This window comes from Neodiprion pinetum, chromosome 5 (assembly GCF_021155775.2).
Source record: "Neodiprion pinetum isolate iyNeoPine1 chromosome 5, iyNeoPine1.2, whole genome shotgun sequence".
NCBI classification, from domain to species: domain Eukaryota; kingdom Metazoa; phylum Arthropoda; class Insecta; order Hymenoptera; family Diprionidae; genus Neodiprion; species Neodiprion pinetum.
This window is the reverse complement of record NC_060236.1, coordinates 13,971,644-13,978,129: the sequence shown is the minus strand read 5'-3', so window position 1 is coordinate 13,978,129 and position 6,486 is coordinate 13,971,644. Positions and strand designations below refer to the sequence as shown.

The 6,486-nt window shown below is 33.2% G+C and overlaps 1 long non-coding RNA gene across 1 annotated transcript; it reads right to left on the bottom strand.

Annotated features, from left to right (window-relative positions):
* Window positions 1-244: 244 nt before the first annotated feature.
* Window positions 245-774, bottom strand: LOC138191018 (uncharacterized). The gene is made up of 2 exons (XR_011177241.1): window positions 725-774; window positions 245-661 (listed from the first exon to the last, which is right to left on the bottom strand). It is a non-coding gene; the product is annotated as an uncharacterized lncRNA (long non-coding RNA).
* Window positions 775-6,486: the final 5,712 nt, after the last annotated feature.

Genomic DNA, 6,486 nt, shown 5'->3' with positions numbered 1-6,486 from the left:
GTCGTCCTCTTGCCTGGTTATAGGAATATTTGTTTATTATTATTCTCTGGCTTATTTGGTTATTCGCACTTAAAATTTTATTTTCCTTTTTCCTTTGTGATACTTCCGACCATCCACCACCTTCATCGCCTTGTCTGCTGGTTGAAACTCCTCCTTTCTGTTCGTTGGTTGAAAAGCCAGTATGATATTTTTTGTTCGCTTCCCTATATTTTTGCTGCTGTTTCCGTCGTCTAATTTTTCGCTCTTCTATGTACATCACATTGGTTGGTCGTCCTCTCGATTTATTTTCCGAATCAATCATCGCAATCGATTCTTCTAATTCTTCGACACCCTTCGTTGAATTATTTTTACTGCCGCTCTGCCGGTTATTCTCCAAAATCACCTTCTTTATATTATTTTTTTCTCTATATTTGCGTTGATGTTCATTCCGCAAAACACCTCTTTCTCTTGTGGTCAACATCGATCCTGGTCGTCCTCTTTCCTGGTTATACGAATATTTGGTGGATATTATTCTATGGCTTATTTGGTTCTTCGCACTTACAATTTTATTTTCCTCTTTCTTTTGTGATACTTCCGACCATCCACCATCTTCATCGCCTTGTCTGCTGCTTGAAACTCCTCCTTTCTCCATTGTCATCGTAAATCCTGGCTGTCCTTTTGACTGCTTGGTGATATATTTAGATTGACTATTATTTGATTGTTACTTTTCATACTTATTACTCACTATCTGAATTTTATTTTGGTTCTGCAAGACATCAAAGTGTCCACTGTCTCCGTCGCCGGTGAAGAGTAGCGAGAATTGTGTTCCATTTTGTGATCCAATCCGGTGTGGATGAATTTGTTCTTCGCGATACACGATTAAACATATCTTAAAAATATCCGCAGCTGCATATATTGCATTTTTATTCACATGTGATTTGTAATCACCAGGTCACCTAATCACAGCACCGTTTGACTCATTACCTGTAATGAAACCCGCAAATGTAGACCAATTATCCACTATATTTGAAACGATACTCAGTCTCACCTCTGCGTGTCGATCTTGAATGCCGTATACACAATACGCCAACGCGCGAAAAAGACAATTCCTGTCGGGAATCATCGTGATAATTTTCGTTTGCATGTTCATTTTTTGCGCGTCAGAAACAGATACCTATGAAGATATTTGTCAAAGACTGTCATGAACAGCCGATGACAGCTGTCAAAGGGTTTGCTAGATGCTTTTTGTTTTGTTTTCGGGATCTCACCCCACCGCCAACTTCATGCGTATACTATTGTTATTATAATCTTTTTCTACGTTCATTTGTTTGAAACTTTTTTATTAGATAGAGAGATTACCTCCATTTATATTCTATTATATCATTGTATAATATGAATATATATGAATATATATATATATATAATCGTGTGTTTATATACATATATATTATAATTTTTAATTTACTTTTAGAAAAAGAGAAATTTTGAGAAAAAAAATTTTTTTACGTGATTTTAATTTTTGAAATTGTATATAATTATTAGGAAAATCCTACATATTTTTCAATTATCTGCTCACATATTAATTAAAATAAAAACATTATTCATTAGAAAAATGCTATTTCTTTACTTTATGAATTGTAATTTGGAACATTTATACAATGAATTGGAATTGATTATGAAAATTAGAAAAAAAAACAGATAGATGGATTATTATTTATTTTATTTCATATTTTTAATTTTTAAAAATGATTTATTCTCCAATTTGAGAAAAATAATTTATTTGAATAAATAATTTTTTATTTCATTGAATTATTCAACTTAATTACCTCCATTTATATCCTATCATATTATTGTATAATATCAATATATATAAATATATATATATATATATATATATGATTGTGTGTGTATATATATATATACATATTATAATTTTTAATTTACTTTTAAAAAAAGAGAAATATTAAAAAAAAATTTTTTTCACATGATTTAAATTTTTGAAATTGTATATAATCATTGGGAAAATCTTACATATTTTTTGATTATCTGCTCACATGTTAAATAAAATAAAAATATTACTCATTAGAAAAATGCCATATCATTTACTTTATGAATTAAAATTTCGAACATTTATGCAATGAATTAAAACTAATTATGAAATTTGAAAAAAAAAAAAAGATGAATAAATTATTATTTATTTGTTTTCATATTTTTAATTTTCATAAATTACTTATCCTTCAATCTGAGAAAAAAAAATTTGTTTAAATAAATCATTCTTCATTTTATTGAATCACTCAACTTAATTACCTCCATTTATATCCTATCATATAATTGTATAATATAAATATATATAAATATATATACATATATATATATGTGTGTATATATATATATATATTCAATTTTTGAATTTACTTGTAAAAAAAGAGGAATTGAAAAGAAAAAATTTTTCATCACTTTATTCAAATTTTTTAAAATTATACATGATCGGTAGAAAAATCCTATATATTTTTTAATTATCAGCTCACATATTAATTAAAATAAAAATATTATTCATTAAAAACATGCCATTTATTTACTTTATGAATTGTAATTTGGAACATTTATACAATGAATTAGTACGAATTATGAAATTTAAAGAAAAAACACAGATAGATGGATCATCATTTATTTAATTTCATATTTTTAATTCTTGAAAATTGATTATTCTTAAATTTAAGAAAAATAATTTATTTGAATAAATAATTTTTCATTTCATAGAATTATTCAACTTGATTACCTTCATTTATATTCTATTATAATAATGTTTAATATAAATATATATCAATATATATATATATATATATATATATGTGTGTGTGTATACATATATATATGTAAGATAATTTTTAATTTACTTTTGAAAAAAGAGGAATTCAAAAAAAAAAAATTCTCTTTCATTATGTCAATTTTTTGAAATTATGTATAATTATGAGGGAAATCCTAGATATTTTTTAATCATCTGCTCACATATTAATTAAAATGAAAATATCATTCATTAGAAAAATGCTATTCAATACACTTTATATATTGTAATTTGGAACATTTATACAATGAATTAGAAATAATCATGAAATTTAAAGAAAACAAGCCAATAGATAAATTATTATTCGTTTCATTTCATATTTTTAATTTTCATCAATTATTTATTCTTCAATTTGAGAAAAATGGTTCGTTCAAATAAATCATTTTTTATTTTATTAAATCATTTAACTTGATTACCTCTATTTATATTCTATTATATTAATGTATAATATAAATTTATTTAAATATATATATATATATATATATATGTGTGTGTGTGTGTGTGTGTGTGTATATATATATATATATATATATATATATGTATACCGGGACAATCTCTTGAAACTATACATATAACGCGCATGCGCCAAATAATTTAATCTCATTGGTCGGTGAAATCGCGCCGCGGTGATGTTTTCTTCTGCTGAGCAAGCCGCCAACGTACACAAAATGAAACAAAAGCTGTAATTCTCTCGCGCGTAAAGCCGTGGATTGAGGTTATGCTGCTGTTTATTCTTACGTAGCGTGAATTGTCTAAGAAGAATAGTATCGTTCAGCAATACCGTGGTTGATTTCGGAAGATATTCAACCGACGCGATAAAGAATTTAACGGAAAAGCAAATATCAAATGATGCAGAAATTGGGTGTTATTTATTGAAAGAAGAAATCTGAAATTCAACGTGAAATGTCATTAACAAGTGGGAGTCTGGACAAACAGAGGTAGGTAAGTCAAAACAATGTTTATTGTGAACAGATTCTTTATTTACATAAAATTAAAAATAAATGAATGGTTGAGACCCAGTAGAAGGTATTTCCAGAGTAGATTCGTTACGGTGCAGTGCTCCAGAAGTCAGTAATTAGTGCCGATGAACATGAAATAAATAAAAGAAATGAGTAACAAGGAATAAAGAAATTATTCATCTTAAACACGAAGCTTAGGAGGACAAAGAGTAGCAATTAACAGAAAACGTACCCGACGCAATACTCACAAAAACCCTCGCCGACATCATTGATTAGTTGACAAAGTTTTTGCAGCTCCATTGTACAACAATCAATATTCCGTTAACAAAGAGGGTTCACCAGATATCCAAAAATAAAAAGAGAAAAAGAACAACAGTTAATATTACAGTGTAAATCATGCTATTAATGAAAAATTAGGAAACAAAACAATAACTTACAAGACAATCGTCCGAAAACACTGGGAGACCAATCTCCACTCTTCTGATCACCCCTCGTCTGGCCATTGGTTGCCTTTCAAAAAGTGCTCGAAATGCCCTCCAGCAGCTGCAGCGCAGTAACCGAGCCGGTCGTAGAAGGCATTTGTCGTGTTGGATATAATATCCGGAGACAGGTTCTGCAGGATGTCCAAGATCCTAGCTTGCAGTGTGGCAAGGTCTTCAATCCTACCTTGGGCATACAGAACATTTTTCAAATGGCCCCACAAGCCGTAGTCCAAGGGAGCGAGATCAGGTGAACGGGCTGGCCACTCGACCTCCGGGCTTGCCCTGCCAATCCAGCGTCCAGGGAATTGTTGGTCGAGGTAATCACGCACCGCACGTGTGAAGTGCGGTGGGGCTCCATCCTGCTGAAACCAAACTTCGCCCTAAACACAGAAAATGATACGTTACTTGTAGTAAGCGTAAAATTATTTATTTGAAAATCATACGCACTCTGCTAATAATGACGCCAGCTCTACATGATAAAATACACTCACGATTTCTTCTTCAATCAGCCTAAGAGCCGGTACAATCCTCTCTCTCAGCAACCAGAGATACTTCTCGCCGTTGAGGTTTCCATCAATAAAAAATGGCCCAATCAGCCGATTGCCAATCGCGCCAAGCCAGACGTTGAGCTTCAACGGGTACTGCGTGCCCGCCTGAATGAACAGACGAGGGTTGTTTCGACACCAGGCTCTGGTGTTCTGCCTGTTCGGTTTCCCGACAAGTATCACCGTACTTTCATCTGAGAAGCAAATGCGACTCAACAAGCCCTCATCTGCGTTCAGACGTTCCATCAACTCTTGGCTGAAGCGAAGACGACTATCGTTATCACCAGCCAAGAGTTCTTGATGGACTTGAAACTTGTACGATCTGTACTTAGCTTCACACAATACTCTTCTGACCGACGCGTTAGATATTTCCAAGTCCTAGGCGATGCGGCTGATAGGCTTAAATGGATCCTCTTCGACGGTCAAGCAGATGTCCAGCTTGGTATCCCAGCTCAGCTGACGGTTTGGTTGAGAGATTTTCCTGGTTCTCTCGTCGACACTACCGGATTTTTCAAATTTTAGAACCAGATTCCTGATGGTCGCTAACGAGGGTGTCGGTCGATCCGGGTGTGTGACGGCGAAATGGGCCTGATTTTCCCGGTAAGACAGGCCCTGGTAATGATGTTTGACCAACTCCACCTTTTCCTGCACAGAAAACTTGTAATTAGGCATTTTTTTATTTAATGAACACGATGAAAAAATTCACAAAAAGATCGAGGTAGTTGCCAGACACGTGGTTGAAGTTGCGCGATCTTTTTGCAAAGTGGTCAATTTACGCGGGCGGGGTTGTTTATATTCGCGGGTGGGAAAGTTACGAAACTCTGGAGAATGATGATTGTATTGGCTGATACCAGTCGCGATCGTTGCCCTCATCCAATCAAATTCTGGTATCACCAGAATCGTGGTTTTCGCGCCCTCCCAGTGTCGCCGGTATGCACAGAATTAGGATACGAACTATCTGGTTAAATACCACGTGGTGATCTGTCTCTGAGTTTCAATTCTAGAAATCGATGTCCCTCTTCATCATTACGTAGGAAAACAAGGAAATAGTTTCGCGATGTGATCGGCGATGTTTATTCACCTCGTATTCAGCGGTTCAGGTGAACGAATTTCAGTAACCTCGCGATCCTACCGTGATATTCGCGATCATATTGTGGATTTGCTAATCGAAGAATTTTGTTGATTTCGAAAAAATATGGACTATGAAAAAACTCCACAATACAAATTCAATAAATGGTATTCACAAAAGCAATACGTCAAACGATATCTAACGATCAGTAATTTGTGATTGTAATTTTCGAGCATTAAGCCAGGTGATGTCTGGTGGCAATGCGTCTCATTAACGTTTTATGTTTTGTGCATTTTCCTGGAAATTAGTTGTATTCAAAAATACCAAAAGATCCTGTTTGATAATAATAGCTTCTAATATTTTCAGGTACGAAATAATTCATTGTCAAAGCGGGACTAAATTTGTCAGGCATGGAAGCATGTAAGTAAATTTCCAATTACGTGATCTTTGACAATGACAATATTTTAACATGGATTCAATGATAAAATTCGTTTTTTTTTCAGCAGGCTCGAAGTTTAAACTTTAATTAACGCGAGGAAAATTATGCCTTACCTGATGGTCAAAACGTTTAGGTGGCAAGGATCCTGGTTTCTCGAGCGGTGCAATC